The 26448-nt window shown below is 49.6% G+C and overlaps 1 long non-coding RNA gene across 2 annotated transcripts; it reads right to left on the minus strand.

Moving 5' to 3' along the window:
• Positions 1-427: 427 nt before the first annotated feature.
• Positions 428-25926, minus strand: LOC119877760. Of its 2 annotated transcripts, XR_005381944.1 has the most exons (4): positions 25643-25926; positions 18981-19117; positions 7253-7338; positions 428-1287 (listed from the first exon to the last, which is right to left on the minus strand). It is a non-coding gene; the product is annotated as an uncharacterized LOC119877760 (long non-coding RNA). The 2 variants fall into 2 exon arrangements; XR_005381943.1 differs by lacking the exon at positions 7253-7338 and having other exon boundaries at positions 25643-25910.
• Between the last annotated feature and the right edge of the window lie 522 nt (positions 25927-26448).

Below are 26448 nucleotides of genomic sequence, written 5' to 3' on the forward strand. Positions count from 1 at the left end.
GTGGGACCCAGAGCCACCAGGACCAGATGAGGCTCAGGTGGGGACCAAAAAACCAGGTCCAGGTTGAGGCCAAGGTGGAGCCCAGAGGCACCAGGTCCATGTGAGGCCCAGGTGGCAACCAGATTCACCAGGTCCAGGTGAATCCCAGGTGGGGACCAGATTCACCAACTCCAGGTAAGGCCCAGGTGGGGACCAAAGTCACAAGGTCTGGGTGAGGCCCAGGTGGGGACACAGTCTCCAGGTCCAGGTGAGGCAAAACTGAGGACCAGAGTCAACAGGTCCAGCTGAGGCACAAGAGGGGACCAGAGTCACCAGGTACAGGTGAGGCCCAGATGAGGATCAGAGTCACCAGGTCCAGGTGAGGCCTAGAAGGAGACCACAGGACCCAGGTCCAGGTGAGCCCCATGTGGGAACGAGAGCCACCAGGTCCATTTGCGGCCCAGGTGGGGACCACAGTCACCAGGTCCAGGTGAAGCCCAGGTGGGGACCAGATTCACCAAGACCAGGTGAGGCCCAGGTGGTGACCAGAGTCACCAGGTCTGGGTAAGGAACAGGTAAGGACCACATTCACCAGGTCCGGGTGAGGCCCCTGGTGGGGACCAGAGTTGCCAGGTCCGGGTGAGACCCAGGTGGCAACCACACTCAGCAGGTCCAAGTGAGGCCAAGCTGAGGACCAGTGTCACCAGGGCCAGGTGAGGCCCAGATGGGATGAGAGTCACCATGTCCAGGTGAGGCCAGAAGGACACCACAGGTACCAGCTCCAGGTGAGGTCCATTTGCAAACCAGAGTCACCTGGTCCAGGTGAGGCCCAGGAGGGGACCAGAATCCCCTGGTCCAGGTGAGGCCCAGGTGTGGAACAGATTAACCAGGTCCCAATGACACCCAGGTGAGGACCAGAGCGACCAAGTCAAGGTATGGCCCAGATGGTGATCAGAGTCACCAGGTTCAGGTGAGGCTAAGAAGGGGACCACAGTCACCATGTCCAGGTGAACCTGATGTGGGAACTAGAGCCACCATATCCAGGTGAGGCTCATGTGGGGCCAACAGAAACCAGATCCAGATGAGGCTCAGGATGGGACCAGAGTCACCAGGTCCAGGTGAGCCCAGGTGGGAAACAGATTCACCAGGTCTGGGTGAGGCCCAGGTGGGGAACACAGTCACCAGATCCAGGTGAGGCACAGGTGGGGAGCACAGTCACCAGGTCCAGGTAAGGCCAAGCAGAGGACCAGAGTCACCAGTTCCAGGTGAGGCCCAGGTGGGGACTGGAGTCACCAGGTACAGATGAGCCTAGAAGGAAACAAGAGACACAAGGTCCAGGTGAGGTCCATGTGGGAAAGTGTCACCAGGTACAGATGAGGCCAGGTGAGGACCAAAGTTAACAGATCCAGGTGTGTCCCAGATGGGGAGCAGAGAAACCCTGTCCTGATGATGCCTAGATAGGTACCAGAGACACCAGGTCCAGGTGAGGCCAAGGTGGGGACCATTTACCAGATCCAGGTGAGGCCAAGCTGAGGACCAGAGTCTCCAGGTCCCGGTAAGACTCAGGTGAGGCCCAGGTGGGGATCAGAGTCATCAGGTCCAGGTGAGGCCCAGGTGAGGACCACAGTCACCAGGTCCAGGTGGGGACCAGAGTCACCAGGTCCAGGTGAGGACCAGGTAAGGACCAGATTCACCAGGTCCAAGTGAGGCCCACGTGGGGACCTAAGTCACCAGGTATGGGTGAGGCTCTGGTGGGGACCAGAATCACCAGGTCCAGGTGAGGCACAGGTGGCAACCACACCCACCAGGTCCAGGTGAGGCCCAGGTGGGGACCAGAGACATGAGGTCCAGGTGAGGTCCCGATGGGAACCACAGTCACCAGGTCAGGTGAGGCCATGCTGAGGATCAGAGTACCAGTTCCAGGTACAGAAGAGGCCAAAGTGAGGACCAGAGTCACCAGGTCCAGGTGAGACCCATGTGGGGACCACAGTCACCAGGTCCATATTGAGGCCCAGATGGGGCCCAGAATCATCAGGGCCAGGTGAGGCCAAAGTGTGGATCAAAGTTATCAGGTCCAGGTGAGTCCCAGGTGGGGAACAGAGTAACCATGTCCCAATGATGCCCGGGGGGACCAGAGTCACAAGGTCCAGACGAGGCCCAAGTGAGGAGCAGATTCACCAGGTCCAGTTGAGGCCCAGTTGAGGCCCAGAGTCCCCAGCTCCGGATGAGGCGCAGAGGAGGACCAGAGTCACCCAGTCCAGGTGACATCCAGGTGGGGACCAGAGTCACCACGTCAGGGTAAGGCCCAGAGGGGGACCAGAGTCACTAGATCCAGGTGAGGTCCCTATGTGGAACTGAGTAACCAGGTCCCATGTTGCCCATGTGAGGAAGAGATTCACCAGGTCCAGGTGAGGTCCCTGTGGGAACCAGTCACCTGGTCCAGGTGAGGCCCAGGTGGGACCACAGTCACCAGGTCAGGGTGAGGTCCAGAGGGAGACCAGAGTCACCAGGTCCAGGTGAGGCCCAGGTAGAGAAGAGAGTAACCAGGTCCCAATGATGCCCAGGTAAGGACCAGAGTCACCAGGTCCAGGTGAGGCCCAAATATGGATCAGAGTCATGAGTTCCAGGTGAGGCCAAGAAAGAGACCACAGGAACCAGGTCCGGGGAGCCCCATATGGGAACCAGAGCCACCAGATCCAGGTGAGGCCCAGGTGGGGACCACGGTCACAAGGTCCAGGTGAGGCTCAGGTGGCAACAAGAGTCCAGGTGAGACCCAGGTGATGACCAGAGTCACCAGGTCCAGGTGAGGACCAGGTAAGGACCAGATTTACCAGGTCCAAGTGAAGCCCAAGTGGGGACCAGAGTCACCAGGTAAGGGTGAGTCCCAGAGGGGGACCAGAGTCCCAGGCCAGGTGATGCCCAGGGGGGACCAGAGTAACCAGTTAAGGGTGAGGCCCAGAGTGGGACCAGAGGTCCCCGGTCAAAGTGAGGCCCAGGTGTGGAATAGAGGATCCAGGTCCCAATGATGCCTAGGTGAGGACCAGAGTCACTAAGGCCATGCAAGGCCCAGATGGGGATCAGAATCACCAGGTCCCAGTGAGGCATAGAAGGAGACCACAGTCACCAGTATCAGGTGAGCCCCATGTGGGAACCAGAGCCACTATATCCAGCTGAGTCCCAGGTCCATGTGAGGCCCACGTGAGGACCAGATTCATCAGGTTGAGTTGAGGCATAGCTGGGGACAAGAGTCACCAGGTCTGGGTGAGGCCTAGGTGGGGACGAGATTCACCAGGTCTGAGTTAGGTGAAAGTGTGGACGAGAGTCACCAGGTCCAGGTGAGGCCAAACTGAGGACCAGAGTCACCAGATCCAGGTGAGGTCCATGTTGGAAAGAGAGTCACCAGGTACAAGAGAGGTCCAGTGGGGACCAGAGTCACCAGATCCAGGTGAGGCCCAGGTGGGGACCAGAGTCACCAGATCCAGGTGAGGCCCAGGTGAGGACCAGAGTTACCAGGTACATGTGAGGCCCAGGTGGGGACCAGAGGCAACAGGTCCGTGTGAGGCCGGCTGGGGACCATGGTCACCAGGTCTACGTGAGGCCCAGGTGTGGAACACAGTAACCAGGTCCAGGTGAGTCTCAGGTGGTGACAACAGTCACCACTGTCCAGGTGAGGCCCAGGTGGGGACCAGAATCACCAGGTACAGGGGAGGCCCTTGAAAGAACCAGAGTCAACAGTTCGAGGTGAGGCACAGGTGGCAACCAGAGTCAGCAGGTCCAAATCAGACCAAAGTGGGGTTCACAGCCACCAGGTCAGGGTGAGACCCAGAGGGGGACCAGAGTCACCTGGTTCAGGTGAAGCCCAGTTGTGGAACACAGTAACCAGGTCCCAATTATGCCCAGTTGAGGACCAGAGTCAACAGGGCCAGGTGAGGCCCAGATGGGGATCAGAGTCACCAGGTCCATGTGAGGCCCAGGTGGGGACCACAGTCACCAGATCCAGGTGAGTCTCAGGTGCAGACCAGAATCACCAGGTCCAGGGGAGGCCCAGGTGGGGAACACAATAACCATGTCCCAATGATACCCACCTCGGGACCAGAGTCACCAGGTCCACTTGAGGACCAAGTGGGGATCAGATTCACCAGGTCCAGGTGAGGCCCAGGTGGAGACCAGAGTTACCGGTGAAAGGTGAGTCTAGAAGGACAACACAGTGACCAGGTCTAGGTGTGGTCCATGTGAGAACCAGATCACCAGGTACAGGTGAGGCCCAGGTGGGAACCAGAGTCAGCAGGTTCAGGTGAGGCCAAGGTGGGGACCACAGTCACCAGGTCCAGGTGAAACCAAGCTGAGGACCAGAGTCACCAAATCCAGGTGAGGCCCGGGGTGGGGGGGACTGGAGTCACCAGGTACAGGTGAGGCTAGAAGAACAGCAGAGACACCAGGTCCAGGTGAGGTGCATGTGGGAACCAGAGTCACCAGGTCCAGGTGAGGCCCAGGTGAGGACCAAAGTTAAATGTTCCAGAGTCTCACTTGGGAAACAGAGTAACCATATCCTGATGATGCCCAGGTGGGTACAAGAGTCACCAGGTCCAGGTGAGGCACACGTGAGGACCAGAGTCACCAGATCCAGGTGATACCCAGGAGGGGACCAGATTCACCAGGTCCAGGTGAGGCCCAGGTGAGGACCAGAGTTACCAGGTACATGTGAGGCCCAGGTGGGGACCAGAGGCAACAGGTCCGTGTGAGGCCGGCTGGGGACCATGGTCACCAGGTCTACGTGAGGCCCAGGTGTGGAACACAGTAACCAGGTCCAGGTGAGTCTCAGGTGGTGACAACAGTCACCACTGTCCAGGTGAGGCCCAGGTGGGGACCAGAATCACCAGGTACAGGGGAGGCCCTTGAAAGAACCAGAGTCAACAGTTCGAGGTGAGGCACAGGTGGCAACCAGAGTCAGCAGGTCCAAATCAGACCAAAGTGGGGTTCACAGCCACCAGGTCAGGGTGAGACCCAGAGGGGGACCAGAGTCACCTGGTTCAGGTGAAGCCCAGTTGTGGAACACAGTAACCAGGTCCCAATTATGCCCAGTTGAGGACCAGAGTCAACAGGGCCAGGTGAGGCCCAGATGGGGATCAGAGTCACCAGGTCCATGTGAGGCCCAGGTGGGGACCACAGTCACCAGATCCAGGTGAGTCTCAGGTGCAGACCAGAATCACCAGGTCCAGGGGAGGCCCAGGTGGGGAACACAATAACCATGTCCCAATGATACCCACCTTGGGACCAGAGTCACCAGGTCCACTTGAGGACCAAGTGGGGATCAGATTCACCAGGTCCAGGTGAGGCCCAGGTGGAGACCAGAGTTACCGGTGAAAGGTGAGTCTAGAAGGACAACACAGTGACCAGGTCTAGGTGTGGTCCATGTGAGAACCAGATCACCAGGTACAGGTGAGGCCCAGGTGGGAACCAGAGTCAGCAGGTTCAGGTGAGGCCAAGGTGGGGACCACAGTCACCAGGTCCAGGTGAAACCAAGCTGAGGACCAGAGTCACCAAATCCAGGTGAGGCCCGGGGTGGGGGGGACTGGAGTCACCAGGTACAGGTGAGGCTAGAAGAACAGCAGAGACACCAGGTCCAGGTGAGGTGCATGTGGGAACCAGAGTCACCAGGTCCAGGTGAGGCCCAGGTGAGGACCAAAGTTAAATGTTCCAGAGTCTCACTTGGGAAACAGAGTAACCATATCCTGATGATGCCCAGGTGGGTACAAGAGTCACCAGGTCCAGGTGAGGCACACGTGAGGACCAGAGTCACCAGATCCAGGTGATACCCAGGAGGGGACCAGATTCACCAGGTCCAGGTGAGGCCCAGGTGGAACAGAGTCACCTGGTCTGGGTGAGGCCCAGGTGGGGACAAATGTCATAAGACCAGTTGAGGCCCAGGTGGGAACACAGTCACCCGGTCCAGGTAAGGCCAAGCTAAGTACCAGAGGCACCAGGTCCAGCTGAGGCCCAGTTGGGGACTGGAGTGACCAAGTATAGGTTAGGTTAGAAGGACACCACAGTCATAAAAACGCAGCTAGTTGAAAGCTGGCTTCTAGGGATGCTTCCTTGTGAGAGCTGAGCTCAGGGCAGGACCCTCCCACATCCTGACTGCCTGTAGACATAGTTCCTATCATTCTTAAGCGAGGTGCTGGAAGAGGTTGTGTGAAAAGTATGTAGAAGTGTCAGGACTGTAATCACGTGTATCTGAGTCCAATACAGCGATTTCCAACAGCCTTGTTCAATTAGAGTGTAGCTAGGTTCTAACTCCCATAAATGAGTGGCGAGCAGTCACCTGCCCCCAAGGCAAACACACTTCTGAGAGTTGAGCTTCTAGCCTGTACCTTCCACATCCTGAATGCATGTCTTTGCTTCTAACAGGCCTAGCTTCGAAGCGTGACAGAAGTAGTGTGAGAGGTAAGTGGAAGGTGCAGACCCTCAAGACTACTGTCTCTAAGCTCAATCCAGCAATTTCCGAGGAATTCCTCTCATAATTGGTGCTACATATTAAGTTCCATACATGAGAAGTTCGTTGAACACAGTGTCCAAAGGGAACTTGCTTCTGAGAGTTGAGCTCACACCCAGTCCTTCACAGTTCCACACTGCCTGCAGATTGAGTTTCGAACATCCTCACCAGAGATGTTTGTCAGAGGCTCGTGGGATGCAAGTGGAAAAACGCAGGCTTGGAAGGTGTCTCCAGGTGCAATAGAGAGGTATTCATGGAACCTCCTGACGTAGAATGCTGCTAGGTTCTCACTGCCATAAGAATGCAGCTAGTTGAAAGCTGGCTTTTGGCATGCCTCCTCGTGAGAGCTGAGCTCAGAGCAGGACCCTCTCGCATCCTGACTGTCTGTAGACATAGGTCCTCACATCCTTATGTAACATGCTGGAAGAGGTTGTGTGAAAAGCATGTGGAAGTGTCAGGCCTGTACTCACGTGTATCTGCATTCAATGCAACAATTGCCAATGGCTTTGATCAATTAGAGTGGTGCTAGTTTCTAACTCCTGTAAATGAGTTTCTAGCAGACATCAGCCTCCAAGATATACAAGATATACACACTTCTGAGAGTTGAGCTTTTGGCCAGTGGCTCCCCCATCCTGACTGCCTGTACGGGCTCTCTTCCACAGGATTTCATTCAATGTGGGACACAAGTTTTGTGAGAGGCAAGTGTCTCTTAGCTCAGTCCAGCGACTTCTGAGGAATTCCTTCATCCCGTAGATTGGAGCTACATACTAACTTCCATACCTGAGAACGTAGTTGAAAGCTGTCTCCTTGGGGAACATCCTTCTGCGAGTTGAGCTCACATGCGGTCCCTCCCAGTTCCACACTCCCTGCAGATGAAGGTTTTTTTTTTTTAATAATAAATTTACTTTTTGGTTTTCAATTTGCCAACATACAGAATAACACCCAGTGCTCATCCCATCAAGTGACCCCCTGAGTGCCCATCACCCATTCACCCCCACCCCGCCCTCCTGCCCTTCCACCACCCCTAGTTTGTTTCCCAGTGTTAGGAGTCTCTCATGTTCTGTCTCACTTTCTGATATTTCCTACCCATTTCTTCTCCCTTCCCTTTTATTCCCTTTCACTATTATTTATATTCCCCAAATGAATGAGAACATATAATGTTTGTCCTTCTCCAATTGACTCATTTCACTCAGCATAATACCCTCCAGTTCCATCCACATTGAAGCAAATGGTGGGTATTTGTCATTTCTAATGACTGAGTAATATTCCATTGTATACATATACCACATCTTCTTTATCCATTCATCTTTCGATGGACACCAAGGCTTTTTCCACAGTTTGGCTATTGTGGATATTGCTGCTATAAACATTGGGGTGTAGGTGTCTCAACGTTTCATTGCATCTGTATCTTTGGGATAAATCCCCAGCAGTGCAATTGCTGGGTCATAGGGCAGGTCTATTTTTAACTCTTTGAGGAACCTCCACACAGTTTTCCAGAGTGGCTGCACCAGTTCACATTCCCACCAACAGTGCAGGAGGGTTCCCTTTTCTCCGCATCCTCTCCAACATTTGTGGTTTCCTGCCTTGTTAATTTTCCCCATTCTCACTGGTGTGAGGTGGTATCTCATTGTGGTTTGGATTTGTATTTCCCTGATGGCAAGTGATGCAGAGCATTTTCTCATGTGCGTGTTGGCCATGTCTATGTCTTCCTCTGTGAGATTTCTGTTCATGTCTTTTGCCCATTTCATGATTGGATTGTTTGTTTCTTTGGTGTTGAGTTTAATAAGTTCTTTACAGATCTGGGAAACTAGCCCTTTATCTGATACGTCATTTGCAAATATCTTCTTCCATTCTGTAGGTTGTCTTTTACTTTTGTTGACTGCATCCTTTGCTGTGCAAAAGATTCTTATCTGGATGAAGTCCCAATAGTTCATTTTTGCTTTTGTTTCTTTTGCCTTCGTGGATGTATCTTGCAAGAAGTTACTGTGGCTGAGTTCAAAAAGGGTGTTTCCTGTGTTCTCCTCTAAGATTTTGATGGACTCTTGTCTCACATTTAGATCTTTCATCCATTTTGAGTGTATCTTTGTGTATGGTGCAAGAGAGTGGTCTAGTGTCATTCTTCTGCATGTGGATGTCCAATTTTTCCAGCACCATTTATTGAAGAGGCTGTCTTTCTTCCAGTGGATAGTCTTTCCTCCTTTATCGAATATTAGTTGACCATAAAGTTCAGGGTCCACTTCTGGGTTCTCTATTCTGTTCCATTGATCTATGTGTCTGTTTTTGTGTCAGTACCACACTGTCTTGATGACCACAGCTTTGTAGTACAACCTGAAATCTGGCTTTGTGAGGCCCCAGCTATGGTTTTCTATTTTTAAATTCCCCTGGCTATTCGGGGTCTTTTCTGATTCCACACAAATCTTAAAATAATTTGTTCTAACTCTCTGAAGAAAGTCCATGGTATTTTGATAGGGATTGCATTAAACATGTACATTGCCCTGGGTAACATTGACATTTTCACAATATTAATTCTGCCAATCCACGAGCATTGAATATTTTTCCATCTTTTTGTGTCTTCCTCAATTTCTTTCAGAAGTGTTCTATAGTTTTTAGGGTATAGATCCTTTACCTCTTTAGTTAGGCTTATTCCTAGGTATCTTATGCTTTTGGGTGCAATTGTAAATGGGATTGTCCTTAATTTCTCTTTCTTCAGTCTCAGTGTATAGAAATGCCACTGACTTCTGGGCATTGATTTTGTATCCTGCCACGCTGCCAAATTGCTGTATGAGTTCTAACAATCTTGGGGTGGAGGCTTTTGGGTTTTCCATGTTGAGTATCATGTCATCAGCGAAGAGGTAGAGTTTTATTATGCCCAAGATTGAGAATCCGAGAAACCACCAAGGAGCCGACACTGATGCAAACACGCAAGGGTTCATTTACAAGCTCGAACTTGGGTCAAGTGTACCGGACACAGCGGAGCAGGGACTTGGACCCCGAGATAAGAGACGTAGCAGCTTTATAGGGGCCAGTGGCCCATGGGATACACAGAAAGTTGCACAGTCATTTCGGTCCACACGCAGGTGGCTGATTGAATTACATCTTACTCTATAGTATCCACTTGAGCTGGCCTATTACTTTGGTCAGAATCAGCGCGCAGTTTTGGTGGGCACAAGGCAGGGTTACATTGTTATGAGCCGATTTCCGATTAGGGTGTGCCCAGCAGCTTGACTATGGTGGGGCAGCACCTTAAGCAATAAGCAGGTCATGTGGGGGTCATACAGGAGGTGGCAGGTGTAGCACAAAATGGAATCAGTCTTGCTTTGCTTGTCCAGGGGTAGGGGATTTTTGTTAAATTTCCTGGGTCCCACACACTCATACTTTTATATGAAAGTATAAAAGCAGAAAGAGTAACCCAAAATTGTCTATTTCACAAAAACCTATCTAAACTAGTTACGTTCAATGGTGTCTGTCTTGATGGAACAATCTCTAGGAAGACCTTTTTCAGACCTAGCTCCACCACCAATAAGCATGTGAACTTGGACAATCCAATCCTCCGGAACTCTCAGTTTCTTTCCTGTGCCTCAGAAGAGAGGACCAGCGCTGATGATCCCTCAGTTCCCTCTCAGACCTGAAATGCTGATGTGGGGTCCTAAACACTATACTGAGCACAAAAAGATGGGGGATCTTATATATATACTCAAATACTAAAATATAAAACTAACTCTGAGCATAGATCCTGAGTATTTTAGGGTTCTTTCTATGGCGATAGAAAATCCCCAAATCTATATCCCTTTTTATCACAAGCGGTGGGTATATGGGTCCAATCCACTAGAAATAATAAATATGTGTATCAGAACAGCCATCTGCCCTCATGCTCACTGCTTTTCAAAGCAAAGCCCTCAAAGAATTCCATTATTATTTTCTGAGCATACCGGTTAACATACAGAATCCTAAACTGCCCCTTCCTTTAACTTAAAAAAAATTAAAATGTTGGCTGGCCATATTAACAAACTCTCCAGGTTATTCTTTTGCACACTAACATGTGAGAACCACTGGCTAGGCACCAAGGAGAATTGATTTACCTTAAAATAGCAAAATTTGAAATCCTATGTCCTTTCCTATTTTCAGATCATAATAAATAAAGATATGAAACAGTGAAGAGAGAGGGAAGGAGGCAAAGATAGGGATGGGGACAGAAACAATGTGCCAATCAAAAATGAGATTTACATAAAGTTTGTCTTTTAAAAAGGTATGAACAGACAAAAGACTCCATACTGGTGGAAATATGTTAAAGGGACACAGGTATCAACTAAAAGAGCCAGAGCAGAGACAATATAAGCAACAAAATAAGTACTGCTGGATTATAACCCAAAGCATAAAATAAATATTCATGAATCTATACTAATATTAAAAATTGTAATAGAAAGAAAGAGTGGCACCTGGGTGGCTCGGTCAGTTAAGCTTCTGCCTTAGGCTCAGATCATGATCCAGGTCCCAAGGCAGGCTCCCTGTTCAGCAGGGAACCTGCTTCTCCCTCTCCCTCTGCCCCTCTCACTCATGCTTTTTCTCTCCTCTCTCTCTCAAATAAGTAAATAACATCTTTGAAAAAGAAACAAACAAACCCAGAAGGAAGAGAAATCTCCCATGTAGAAGAATTTCAAACAATTAGTGCAGACATTCCACCCTCAAGTTGATGAGCATAGCTTCCCAGTCTTATGTATGCAATACACATAGTAACTTACTTCTACAAAATATATTATGAAACATTTAAAATAATAAAATAATAATAATAATAATTAATAATAAAGAATCACTTTACTATGGAGAAAGCTGACAAACACTACCTCAGCAAGATGATCAGATCAATACCAAGACTGATAAATCATGCTGATAGTATCTATCCTTTATATGATATAATGAAAATGGCAGTATATCTCTGTATATAATCCACAATCATAGTTCAATCATGAGATAAACAACAGACATGTCCCAACTGAGGGAAACTGTACAAAATACTCTACTTCTCAAAGTGTTCCAGTTCAACAACAACAAGGAAAGGCTGAAAAACTGTCACAATCCAGAGGAGCCTAAGAAAACATGAGGACAAATGGAATGTGATATGAGGGATGGTAACTTAGCAAAAACTAAGGAAATCTGAATCAAGTATGGTCTTTGGTTAATGCGAATATTTTAATATTGATTCATTAGCTAATATTTGTACCGTACTAATATAAGATATCAATAATTGGAGAAATTGAGTGTGAGGGCATGAGAATTCTCTGTACTATCTCCTCAATTTCCCTATAAATCTTTGCTTTTGTTCTAAGAAATAAGATTTATTTTGAAAATTGACTTAAATGAATCAGGCTCCAAGTGTGAAGACATTTTAAGAATAGTTTAATGAATTTTTGCCTTATTCTTAAAGAGTTCCTTCGATGGGAAGAAAGTAAGAATTTTATATCAGAAGGAAAGAAAAACACTTATGAACACGTATAATGCCTCCTCAACCTGAAAAGCAAGAAAGGATCATAAATAGCAAAAATCAGATAAAAATACTTCTATTATAATAGACACCATATTGCAAGTGCATTTAAAATTAGCAATGCATAACATTTATTTCCTTGACATTTGTCTTCCAAAGAGTTCACAGTGTTTCAGTGTCAGTTAAAATAGGGGAAGAATCTCAGGGAAGAATCCTTAACATAATAATAGGACTATTGGTAATAATGTCTCTCAATTAATTCCAAATCCATACAGATGCATTTCCTGATGACTGACTGAGCTGTGAAGAAAGAGATGAGAAACCCTCATCCCTCTGAATTACTTGTGTCAGAATATTTTAACCATAGTACTAAAGATAGTAAATTACCCTTATTAACAGGAAATACGTCTCAGATTGGAATCTGAGCAATCAGATGGGCAGAGACAAAACGCTTTGACTCGCTCTTCATCATTTAAAGACACAGGAGAGCTTTTCTATGTACAAAGTCAGTTGTCAAGATAGCTTTAAGGAATAAGAGTCTGCAGCATCGAATCCCGCTGCACAGCCGGGACGCCCGCGCTCCAGGTCTTCCTGATCCCAAATCCCTGGTCCTGTCCCCCAACACACACTGCCACCAGAGATCATTTGCAATTGCTCTCTTAGGAGCTCCAGGGAAAGGGGAAGGAGCTAGATAGGATGGAATGGGACGCCTGGAGGCCGAGAAAATTAAGGCCATTCCACTTTTTTTTTAATTTATTTTTTATTGGTGTTCAATTTACTAACATACAGAATAACCCCCAGTGCCCGTCACCCATTCACTCCCACCCCCCGCCCTCCTCCCCTTCTACCACCCCTAGTTCGTTTCCCAGAGTTAGCAGTCTTTACGTTCTGTCTCCCTTTCTGATATTTCCCACACATTTCTTCCCCCTTCCCTTATATTCCCTTTCACTATTATTTATATTCCCCAAATGAATGAGAACATATAATGTGAAGGCCATTCCACCTTAAGTTCAGCGTTAGCACACGCCCAGCCATCCCAGGCCCCTGTGAAGAAGACCTGAAATTTACATTACTTCAGTTACAGGAAAAAAACAAAAGTTTACAGCTGAATGTCCTAGAAAGCCCCACAATAGAATAAAAACTGAGCCCAAGCCAAGGGCTGGAAGCCCCTATTAGAATGAGAAGAGAGCTCAATGCCCTTGAAGGCCCCATATCAAAATGTAAACAGAACTTGAGGAATTGCTCCAGCCCTTCTGGAGGTCCCCGAGACCAGCCGTTAAAACTAAGCTAAAACCCACCTTGGGGTCCAAGTCCCTGCTCTGCTGTATGGGGTATACTTGGACACAAGCTCGAGTTTGTAAATCAACCCTCGTGTGTTTGCATCGGTGTCGGCTCCTTAGTGGTTTCTAGGATTTGCAATCTTGGGCACAACACCCCCATGTCCCCTCCCCACCTGGGCTGACCCCCTGTCCCCTCCCACCCAGGCTGACCCTCAGTCACCTCCCCGCCCACAACAGCTGGGCACAAGCCCTCACACAGGTCCCATGGGCACAGTGGACACTCCCGCCGTCCCCGGCCTCCCAGGGGAAGGAAGGAGGTTTCGGCAGGACACATTCCCATGGTGGCCCCAGGGCTCCCTGCCCAGGACGGCAGCTGGTGACAGGTCGGGGCCTGTGTCCCTAACCCCGGCTCCTCCTCCCCAGGATTCCCAGTGGAAATGAAGGAGGAGGCCCTGGTCTCCTCCAGGGACATCAAGCAGGTAGACCTAGACGTCAACAGGACGTTCAGCACCCACACCATGTTTTGGGACTGCTACGGGGTTGGGTGAGGCAGCTGGGCCAGGGGCGTTCGGGGCCCTGGGGGAGGCCCGGGGGCTTCTGGGTAGGGAACACGGGGCTTCTGAGGCCGGGGGGAGCAACAGCAGCCAAAAACACACAGCTGCATGGTAGGGTGCTGGGGATGACCCCTGTGCCCCCACCCCTGGGGTCTCGGGGATGAGGAGGCCACTAGGATGGGGCCTCCAGGTGTTGCCATGTGAGCTGAACCCCAAAGGGGTGAGGGATGGCCCCCTGAGAAGCAGGGTGCTGGGGGGGGGGACCGTGGGGGGCATTAAGGGGACCTGGGGGCCAGGCAGCATGGCCATGGCTGGAGCAGGACACACATTGATCCAATGAGGGTCGGACGGGTCACGGTGACACCCACCCTCGGTCCTTTATATATTTCTAAATTCTATGCATTTTATTTGAGACAATTTGCAATTTGTAAACATACATAGTATGATGACCCCCAGAGAATGCCCCCGGTCCAGCCAGGGCCCTGCACTGACCACACGGGGTCCCAGGGACAGGTGTCACAGCAAACCACAGACTGGGGTCACCTTTATCTGTAGATGTCTCCGTGTGCATCTTAGAGAAAGGGGATGCCCTGTGTCCACAGGCCCCCCACGCCATCCCCCTCATTCCCCACCCTCACACCATACCCCTACATCATCATCCCCCATGCCATCCCCCCTACACCATCCCCCTCACACCCACACAGCCCCACACAATCCCCACCCACACTACACCCCAACACCATCCCCCCTACACCATCCCCCACACTCCAGCACCATCATACCCCTGCCCCCACACCATCCATCCCCACACCATCAACCCCCAACAAGGACCCAGGGCAGCTGCCCCCTGTGGGACATGCTCAGCCTCCCCAGGGTTCTCTGGACAGCCTGCTCCCATCAGAAGCCCGGGTGTCCCAAAGAGTACCCAGGGGTTGCAGGGAGGAGGGAAGGCAGGGAGCCCCCGAAAGGGTGGGTGCAGGTGGGTGGAGCAGAGGATGCACTGTGCCCTGCCTCTTCCACTGTCCCTCCTGGAGGGCAGCACACCCTGCACAGGACACCAGCCCCTAACCCAGAGGGACCTGGGCTGGCCTGGCCCCGGGCTATGTGGGGGCTGGGGTGATTTGGCCCCCCCCAAGGCCCAACACAAAGACTAATGGGATCCAGCCCCCCATGGCCCTGGCCAGGCCTAGATTCTGGCCCCGGGCTGAGCGAGCCCTCTCACAGCTGGATGTGGCCTCCTGGGCCCTGGGCATGCCCCACAGATCCAGGTCACTGACCTAGGGCAGCCCTGGGGATCCCAGGACACCCCAGGGTGGGGAGAGCTGGGGTAGGCCGGTGGGCCCTACCCGCACCCACACCAGGAGGCAGACTCCTCCAGGTACTGGGACCCCAGGGGGCCCGAGGCCGGGGTCCAGTTGCCCTGCGGGGACCCAGCGCAGGAGCCCATGAGCTGCAGGTCCAGGTCAGCTCTGCTGTCCTCAGAACCGTCTCTCAGGCTGAAACCTCAGGACACTTGCCCCCACTCGGAGTCCACACATGCTCCCAGGAGGGGGACTCCAGCACCCCCCCACCCCGTGTGATTATTGCCCTCCCCAAAAGAACAGAAAGGTCTCCCTCCCCAGGGGAAGGCACGCACCCTCGGCTCTGAGCCCCTTTGCTGTAGAAAGTCAATAAAGTGTTGTGGTGCGAAAATGCACAGCCAGCCCGTTTCTGTGTCTCCCAGAACTCTGTGCACGGGGCCTGGAGAGACCCCCAGAGAGGAGAAGGGGGCACCACCCAGGCCCCAACCAGCCCCTGCAGGGGCGCTGCCAGGCACACACAGCTGACATCCCCACGTGCTTTCCAGGGGTGGCCAGACACCAGGGTCAGGACCCCACAGACTTTACTGGGACTCAGCCTGTGCCCCGCGGGCCAGGAGGGGCTGGGACAGAGTGACAGCCAGGGAGCTTCAGGTCACCAGGGTCTGTGCAAAGCAACCTGGGAGGTCTGTGCTCCCTCTGTCCAGGGGGCCGGGGCTGGCTGGGTTCCGGGGCACTTCCTCCCCTCCCCGCATCCCCGTGCCTGGGTGCCTGGGGCACAGAGTGCTTGCAGGGCAGTCAGCGTGACCCTAGAGTGGATGTCAGGACAGCAGGCCCTTGTGTTGTGCCCAAGATTGTGAATCCGATAAACCATCGAGGAGCCAACACCGATGCAAACACACGAGGGTTTATTTACAAGCTCGGGCTTGGGTCCAAGTGCACCCAACACAGCGGAGCAGGGACTTGGACCCCGAGACTAAGGTGTAGCAGCTTTATAGGGGCCAGTGGCCCATGGGATACACAGAAAGTTGCACAGTCATTTCGGTCCACACGCAGGTGGCCGATAGAATTACCCCTTACCCTATAGTATCCACTTGACCTGGCCTATTTCTTTGGTCAGAATTGGTGCGCAGTTTTGGCCAGCACAAAGCGGGGTTACATCGTTATGAGCTGATTTCCGATTAGGGTGTGCCCAGGGGCTTGACTATGGTGGGGCAGCGCCTTAAGCAATAAGCAGGTCATGTGGGTGTCATACGGGAGGTGGTGGGTGTAGCACAAAATGGAATCAGTCCTGCTCTGCTTGTCCAGGGGTAGGGGATTTTTGTTAAATTTCCTGGGTCCCACACTTGCAGCTCACGCACCTGGGCCACCCTCACCAGGTGGACTCAGCCTGCACACCTTGTGGTGCTGGATCTCTCACACCAGCATGTGGAGGGTACTCCTCGCCCTAGTGAGTAGGGGCTGGGAGAGCATGAGGCTCAGCCTGAGGGCCAGGAAGCACACGGGACGAGGAACCCCAGCCCCGTCCCCTCCCCGACTCCCACACACAGGCAGCCTGAGGGCTCCCCGCCATGGACAGCTGGCTCCTCAGGAGCTCCCCCAGGGCGGCCTCGAGGTCTGGCTCCCTGCTGGAGAGGCATCGGGGAGAAGAGAAGCAGCCGGCGCTCCGCAGGACCCACTGCCAGACATGGGAATGGGGCCGAGCCAGACCTTCCAGCTCAGCTGACCCTCCAGCAGAAAGTCACTGCACGAGCAAGCCCCGGGTTGGCCAGGAGAGCGCAGCTAGCTGCCCAGCGCCAGCACCAGAAATGATGTTGTGCCAACCATTTCGGTGTTTGGGTGATGCAGCCAGAGGATCAGATAGCTGCATTTGATAGCTGCATGTGATAGACACACACACACCCCAAAACCAACAAAAGTCGGAATCCCCCCAATGTTGTCAAACAGCAGCCGGATGGTTACATACACCACGCTGTGGTCCCCAATAGGATACATGGAAGACGCTATAAACCATGACTGCAGAGGTGCTGGAGGCACGGAGATTTGCCTGCTGGTTTCCAACAAGGAGCGCTGAGGGGCAGGAAGCATCCTACAGAGGGGGGGCCCCTCCTAGGAAAGGACACCAGGTCCCTGTGAAGGCTATGGATGGTGAAATCTGTCCTCCTCTCTTTCAGCTTCTGGTTTTCTTCCTATTTGTTCTTCCTAATTCTAGTTTAGCCTCCACCCTGCATCCAAGCCAATGACCAAAGAGGCTTCGTTATGACATCGGGTCCTAAAAGGAGGCTGAGCTCTGGCTACCGGGTTTGGGAATGATCATGGCCTAGGTTTATGCTGATCCACCAAACTCGTGCCTTCAGGGCTCTTCTCTCCCTGCAGAACGAGGGGAACCACAGGTCTTACAATGAAAGATGCCCACTTCCACTCGGGCGGGACTGTCCCTTGTGGAGGACGTCATCTGGGCCAAGTAGTGCAAGCGGGGCAATCAAGAATAGGTCGCAGGTGAGACATAAGCAAGCACTTACCTTTGATGTCATGATTTATTTGTTCATTCATTTATTATTTGTTAAATATTTTATTTTTATGTCCTCTCTATACCCAACATGGAGTTCAAACTCACAATCCTGAGATCAAGATCCCCCGACCAGGCCAGCCAGGCACCTCAGTGCCATGTTTCATAACTCTTTGCTTCCTTGCCTATCTCTGCATCGAACTGGAACATTGCGTCCTTGATGGGGAGCTTCAGTTACCTCCGAATCCTAGAACGTTCTCACTGTATCCCAATCCTAGATTGACATTTACCATTGAATAGCACTTTAAATAAATAGTCAGTAAAATAACTACTACAGTAAAGGAAATTATCAACTTTTCACTTGTGTGGGCCCTGCTCCCTGGGCTCCCAGGGAAGCTATGGTTTCTTTAACATTGATCAGGTCCAAATGACTCCACCACACCTCGAAGCGTGGGCTCAGTTTCTGCCCTGACACATGCAACACCCCTGCTTCAGTTAACATGTATCAATCAATCAAAGGGAGCCTGACTGGCTCGGTGTGGTTCGTAAGAACATGGGACTCTTGTTCTTGGGGTAGCAAGTTCAAGCCCAATGTTGGCTGTAGAGATTACATAAAAATAAAATCTTAAAAAAAAGCAATCAGTTGATCTTGGGGAGACACAACCCCGGATCCCACAAGGGCAGGGAGCCAGCTGACGGGTCTACGCACAGTATTATATGCAGCAGAGCACAAAATGTGAACTTTCAGAAGTCTGCTAGAGTGGGGGACACACCAGCCTTAAGGTGTTCAGGTGGAGAAGTTGGGGGCAGTCCCTGGAGCGACAGGGTGGGCTCAGGATCCCAGGGGTCCCAAGGACGGTGGCGCCAACTGTTCCCAGGCACAGGAGCAGGAACCCGGCTGAGAGCAGTGGGGCTCGGGCCAGCTGTCTGCCCTGTGTGGGCATAAGCTGCAAACCCCTGTGCCGTCATGGGGCCGCGTTCCTGGGACAGGCCAGCAAAGGCCAGGAGTGGGAGGACACCCTCCAGGGCAGGAAGAGTGCAGGTCTCCACCAGGGCAGCCCCTAAAATGTGGAGTTTTAAAATTCTGTCACTTGTCTGTGTGGAGGCTGAGAAAATTAAGGCCGTTCCACTTTAAGTTCACTGTTAGCACAAGTACTGCCATCCCAGGCCCCTGTGAATAAGAGCTAAATTTTACATTACTTCAGGTACAGGAAAAAAAGGAAAAAACAGCTTACAGCTTAAGGTCCCAGAAAGCCCCATATTAGAATGAGAACAGAGCTCAATGCCCTTGAAAGCCCCATATCAGAATGTAAACAGAACTTGAGAAATTCCTCCCCCTGCTTCTGGAGGTCCCCTAGACCAGCCCACAAAACTCAGCTAGAACCCACCTCGGGGTCCAAGTCCATGCTCCGCTGTGTGGGGTATACTTGGACACAAGCTCCAGCTTGTAAATAAACCCTCATGTGTTTACATCAGTGTTGGCTCCTCGTTGGTTTCTCGGATTCACAATCTTGGGCACAACAGTCTGAGATAAAAAAACAAAACCAAAAGAAGCTCGGACGCAGGCAGAGTGAATGCAGGGTTCTGAGAGAAGCGGCGGAGACCCAGGGGCTTGGGGGCTCTTCTGTGGAGGCCCCTGAGACTTGGGGGCGGGATGCTTAGCCCCAGAGCCAGAGGATCCAGCGTCCCCACCCGCATCCAGCCCATCAGTGCCCAGTCTCAGGGAGCAGCACAGCGCCACCCGCTGGAGGCCAGAGGCGCTGACGCCCACCCTGCCTCTGACCCTGTAGGTGCATCTCCCAGGCAGATGTGCACCTGACAATCAGGGCCATGGGCCCGTCCCTGGACCCCGCACAGACCACTCGCTGCCACCAAGTGGTCGGACCACAGAGGCTACAGAGCTTCAGCTCTGCCAGGAAAGGAGAGTCTAGCTTCCTTTGTACTTTGTGCTTTATTTTTATTTATTTTCTTTGATTCTTTTTTATTAATTGCTTTCTTTCAATTTTTATGTATGTACCTTATATATTTCTTGTTTTTGTTTACTTTCATGGTACTTTAATTGTGTTTCTTATTTTGGGATTTAGAATCTTTTAACAAGCAGGCCAAAATAAACACAGAATCTGGTGTTTTTTTGGGAGGGCAGTTGTTATTGTTTTTCTTGGTTTTTCTTTTTCTTCCTTCTTTCTTTTCTGGAAAAAATAATGAGATGGAGAAATTCACCTCCATAAAATAACATGAGGTAGTACTCACAGCCAGGAAGTCCATCAATACACATATATGATGTCTAACTACAGTTTAAAACAATGATTATAAAGATAGCATCTGGGCTGGAAAAAGGGCACAGAAGAAAACTAGAGAATCCCTTACTGTAGAAATAAAAGAACTAAAATCTAGTCAGTCCAACGTTAAAAATGCTATAACTGAGATGCAGTCCCAAGGGGAAGCCTTAAAAACAAGAAAGGTTATGGACCACAGAGGCAGACTGAGGGAACTCAGCCACTTATTAAACAATAGCATTCATATTATAGGAGACTCAGAAGATGAAGAGAGAGAAAAGGGGGCAGAAGTTTTATTTGAACAAATTATGTAAACTTCTCTAACCTGAGGAAGGACACAGACACTGAAATCGAAAGCACAGAGAACTCCCAATAAATTCAACAGAAGCTGACCATCACCCAGGCACATCAGAGTCAAAGTCACAAAATACACAGACAAGAAAAGAATCCTGAAAGCAGCGGAGGTGGGGCTTGGAGGGGGTAGTCCTTAACCTACAAGGGAGGATGAATCAGTTTGCAGCAGATCTGTCCACAAACTTGGCAAGCCAGAAGGAAGTGAAAGGAAATATTCAATATGCTGAATGGGAAAAGTATGTAGCCAAGAATTCTTTCTTTTGTTTTTTTAAGAATAATCATCAAAATTTATTTAATCTCCCTAGGAAGAAATTAAAAATTTCTGAACATAAAATGCCATTTTCCTCAATCATAATAGGAAAATTTTATTTTATGTTTTTAAATTTCTTTTTATTGGAGTCCAATTTGTATGAATTCTTGCTTCAGCAAGGGTGTCATTCAGGATAGAAGGAGAGATAAAGAGTTTCCCAGACAGGCAAAAAATAAAGGAGTTCAAGACCACTAAACCAGTCTAGTAAGGAATTTTAAGAGGGACTCTTCTAGTGGGGAAAAAAAAGAGACCAAAAGCAACAAAGACTAGAAAGGACAAGAGAACATCACCAGAAACACCAGCTCTACCAGTAACACAAAGGCACTAAGTTTATATCTTTCAATAATCACTCTGAATGCTGATAGACTAAATGCTCCAATCAAAAGATATAGGGTATCAGAGTGGCTTTGAAAACAGGATCTGGGATGCCTGGGTGGCTCAGGGGTTGAGTCTCTGCCTTTGACTCAGGGTGTGATCCTGGAGTCTGGGATCCAGTCCCATATTGGGCTCCTGGTGGAGACCCTGCTTCTCTCTCTGCCTAATTTTCTGCCTCTCTCTCTCTCACTCTTTCATAAATAAAATAGTTATTAAAAACACAAGATCCATCTGTATGCTGCCTACAAGATGCTCAACTTAGACCTATAGACACCAGCAGATTGAAAGTCAGGGGATGGAAAATCATCTATCATGCTAATGGACATCAAAAGATAGCTGGAGGACCCATACTTATATCAGACAAACTAGATTTGAAACCAAACCCTGGGGGACACCTGGTGGCTCAGTGGTTGAGCATCTGCCTTTGGCTCAGGGGGTGATCCTGAGATCCCAGGATCGAGTCCCACATCGGCCTCCCTTTGGGGAGCCTGCCTCTCCCTCTGCCTATTTTTCTGCCTCTGCTTCTCTGTGTATCTCTCATGAATAAATAAATAAAATATTTAAATTTCAAAAAAGAAAGAACAAATACTGTAAGAAGAGATGAAGGGCATTATTTCATAATTAAAAAGACTCTCTATCAAGATCAAACAACTAAATATTTATGCTGCCAACATGGGAGTACCTAAATATAGAAACCAATTAACAACAAACGTACAGGAACTCACTGATAATAATACAATGACAGGGGATTTTAACATTCAACTATGGCAATGGACCGATCATCTATGCAGAAAATCAACATGGGAACAATAGCCTTGACACACTGGACCACAGGGACTCAACAGATATAGTCTGAACATTTCATCCTAAAGCAGAATACACATTCCTTTCAAGTGCCCATGGGACATCCTCCAGAACAGATCATATCATGGGCCACAAATCAGCCCTCAACAGGTACAACAGGTACAAGAAGGTTGATATCATACCCTGTACATTTTCAGACCACGACGCTATGAAACTCGAAGTCAACAGCAAGAAAAAATTTGGACAGACCAAAAATACGTGGAGCTTATGAACATCCTACTAGAGAATGAATGGAGCAACCAGGAAATTAAAGAGGAAATTTAAAACAAATGAAAATGAAAACATGTTTCTCCAAACCTCTAGGATGTAGCAAAGGCAGTCCTAAGAGGGAAGTACATAGCAATACAGGCCTATCTCAAGAAACAAGAAATCTCCAATACACAGCCTAACCCTACACCTAAAGGAGCTGGAAAAGGAATAGCAAACAAAGCCTAAAGCCTACAGAAGAAGGGAAAGAATAAAGATGAGAGCACAAATAAACAATACAGAAACAACAAAACAGTAGAATGGAATAACGGAACTAAGAGCTGGTTCTTCAAAATAATTAATAAAATGGATCAAGCCCTAGGCAGCCTTATCAACGAGAAAAGAGAAAAGACCTAAATAAAATCACAAATGAGAGAAGAGAGATCACAATCAACACCAGAAAAATAAGACAATTATAAGGGAATACTATGAAAGATTATATGCTAACAAACTGGGAGACCTGGAAGAAATGGACAAATCCCTAGAAATGTGCAAACGTGCAAAACTGAAATAGGAAGGAATAGAAAATATGAACAGACCCATAACTAGCAAAGGAATTGAATCAGCAAAGCACCTGTGTGCCTCAGTGGTTGAGCATCTGCTTTGGCTCAGGTCATGATCCCAGGGTCCTGGGGGATCAAGTCCCACATCAGGCTCCCCGCATGGAGCCTCATTTTCCCTCTGCCTATACCTCTGCCTCTCTGTGTCTCTCATGAATATATAAATAAAATCTTTAAAAAAGAAAAAAGATAAAAAGATGAGAAAGGACCCAAATAAAATCACAAATGAGAAAAGAGAAATAACAACCAACACTAGAGAAATACAAATGATTATAAGAGAACATTATGAGAAATTCTATGCCAGCAACCAAGAACCTGGAAGAAATTGATCAATTCCTAGAAATATATGACATAGCAAAAATGAAAAAGGAAGAATTAAGAAACTTGAACAGACAGATAACCAGCAAAGAAATTGAATCAGCAATCAAGAATCTCCCAACAGGAGATGCTTAGATCAATAGAACAGAATGGAAAGCCGAAACAAGATACAAACCTGTAACTCTATGATCCATTAATCTACAACAAGGCAGGAAGGAATATCCAATGGCACAAAGACAGTCTCTTCAACAAACCCTAACCCTGACCCCAGGATAAGAACAAATGGTGTTGGGAAAACCAGGCAGCCACATACAGAAGAATGAAACTGGACCACTTTCTTACACCATATATATAAAAAATAAATTCAAAATGGATGAAAGACCTAAATGTGAGACCTGAAACCATAAAAAGAAGAAAAGATAGGCAGCAACGTCTTTGACATTGGCCACTGGATCTTCCTTCTAGATATGCCTCTGAGGCGAGGGAAACAAAAGCAAAAAGACTATTGGGACTTCATCAAATTGAAAAGCTTCCGCAAAGTAAAGGAAACAACATTTTGTATGTTGCTCAAAGGCAACATACAAAATGAGAGGAGATATTCGTAAACAACACATCCGATAAAGAGTTAGTATCCAAAATACATAACGCAAATATAAACCTCAGCATCCTAAACACAAATTATCCAACTGCAGATGGGCAGAAGACATGAAAGGACTTTGTCTCGGACAAGACATCCAGATGGCCACCAGACACATGGAAAGACACTCAGCGTCACTCATCATCAGGGAAATGCAAACAAAACCACAATGAGATGTCACCTGACAGCTGTCAGAATGGCTAAAATTAACAACACAAGAAACAACAGATGTTGGTGAGGCTATGGAGAAGGGGGAGCCCCCTTACATTCCTGGTGGGCATGCGAACAGGTGCAGCCACTGTGGAAAACAGGGTGGAGAGTCCTCAAGAAGTTAAAAGTAGAGCTACCCTACGATTCCAAAATTGCACAGCTAGGTATTTACCCCGAGGATACAAAAGTAGTTTAGTAGATTCGAAGAGGGACACGCAGCCCAGTGTTTGTAGCAGCGTTATCAACAACAGCCAAACTGTGGATACAGCCCAGATGTCCATCGACAGATGAATGGGCAGAGACGATGTGGTAAATATACACACTGCGACATCACTCGGTCATCAGAAGGGATGAAATGAAGCCATTTACAATGATGTGGGAGAAGTGGAAAGGACTTATGCTAAATGGACTCAGTCAGAGAAAGACAGATACCAAATACCATACAATTGCATTCACATGTGAATTTTAAGAAACCAAACAAACTGGCAAAGGGGCGGGGGGGTGGGGATGAGAGAAGCAAACCAAGAAACACACTCTTAACCACAGAGAATAAACTAATAAATACCAGAGGAAGGTGAGGGGGATGGGGAATCAGGGGATGGGGATAGTGGAGGGCACCTGTGACCAGTACCAGGAGTTGTATCCAAGGGTTGAATCATTATGTGGTAAACCTGAAACTATATCATACTGTGTATACAAACAGGAATTCAAGTAAAACTTTAAAATAATAATTGGTAGTATTGATGAAACATGTGTGCACAAGAGATAAAATCAGAAAGGCAACTGAAAATCCAAATAAATTCTTTAGAGCCACAAATCCCCTCCTTAGCTCAGCTCAGGAGAAGCCTGCCATGTCTATTCTTACCCCAGCAGAAGCCTGGATTTTGATTCTCTGGGGAGGCCACTGACTTGGTGGAGTCAGGCTATCTTTGAATCCAAAACCTAAATAGAGGGCATAAAACTAAACTGCCCAAGATACTAGGAGTCCCAGTGCAGGCACATGCCAAGAACCAAACTCTAACCATACACAGACACAACCCTAACCCTACACTCTAGCCTAATGTTAACCTAACCCTTAAACAAGACCTGTCACTAATCAAAACCAAACACAAACCCCAAGATCGAAACACATTCACTGAACCTACCTGCCAACCCTTCACCCTAACTCCTAAACCTATTCTAAACCCTTAACCCTGACCCCTACCTTAAATCTAACGCTAACCCTAACCTCTAACCCTAACCTTAACTTAATGTACTCAAATCCTATTCCTAACCTTAACTTGTACCCTAACCCATACCCTCTAATACTAACCCTATCTCATACCCCAAACTGTACCCTAACCCGTACCCTAAAACTAACCCCTAACCCACTCCCTGACCCTATCTCTTATCCTTTTCCAAAACCGTACCCTGACGCTGATCCTGACCTGACCCTAACCCTAACCCCTAACCAAACACTAACCCTAACCCTAGCCCTAACCCCTATCCTAACCCTAACCCTCGCCCTAACCCTAAACCTAGCCCTAACTTTAACTCTAACCCCTAACCCTAACCCCTAACCCTAACTCACACCCTAACCCCTAACCCTAACTGCAAACCTAAGCCCAACCCTAACTCTAACCATAACCCTAACCCCAACTCCTAACCTCCTGCCCTAATCCCTAGAGTCTAAGCCCTAACCCTAACTCTAAATCCTGTCCCTAACCCTAACCTTAACCCCTTTCCCTAATCCCTAACCCCCATCCTAACTCCTAAAAACTGACCGTTACCCTTACCCCTCACTCTAACCTCTAATCCGTAACCATAAGCATAATCACAAACACCTAACATCTAACCTAAGCCTAACCACCAACTGCCTCCCCTCCCCTGACCCTACCATTCATTCTACCCTTTCACTTACCCTGTGGTTCTGAGTAGTCCCTTCTGATGTGGACGTGGCCCCCAACGGAACCTCCAGAGTCCTCCAGGGGGTCCTGAGGAAGCCGGGCTCCTGTGAGTGTGCACGTGGCCCCACGTGTTCCTGAGTCATAGTCAGCGGGTCCTGAGGACGCCAGGTCTCCTGTCACTGTGGACTATGCCTCACATCCTCTGGAAGCCTCACAGCAGGTCCTCAGGAGGCCGGGGGGCTCTTGTCAGCCTGGACATGGCCCCACGTCCCCCCGAAAACTCACTGCGTGTCCTGAGGAGGCTGTGGGCTCCTGTCAGTGTGGATGCGGTCCCCACATCTTTCGTAGGCCTCACCACAGGCCCAGACAAGGCTGAGGTCTTCTGTCCGCATGGACGCATCCCCATATTTCCCGAAGTCTACACCGGGGATCCTTAGGAGGTCAGCGTCCTGTTGTGTGGACGTGGCCCTACGTCCTCCTGAAGCGAAAGCGTGGGTTCTGAGGAGCCCGGGAGCTCCTGCCAGAGTGGACGCGGCACCCCATTTTCCTGAAGCCTCCCCGCGGGTCCTGAGGTGGCCCAGGGGCTCCTGTCAGCGTGGATGCGGGCCCACATCTTCCTGAAACCTCACCACGGGTCCTGAGGAGGCTGCAGCTCATCAGCGTGGACGAGTCCCCACGTCCTCCTCAGGGCTCCCCAGCACAGGTGGGCTCCTGTTAGTGCAGGCAGAGGAGGCCTATAGCGCCCCTGGGTGGGGCCGGGGCTCGGGCGACCCCTGCAGGACGCTCAGGCGCTGCAGGAGGCCATGCAGGAGGCGGCGTG

This window comes from Canis lupus, chromosome 31, assembly GCF_011100685.1.
Source record: "Canis lupus familiaris isolate Mischka breed German Shepherd chromosome 31, alternate assembly UU_Cfam_GSD_1.0, whole genome shotgun sequence".
Classification (NCBI taxonomy): Eukaryota; Metazoa; Chordata; class Mammalia; order Carnivora; family Canidae; genus Canis; species Canis lupus.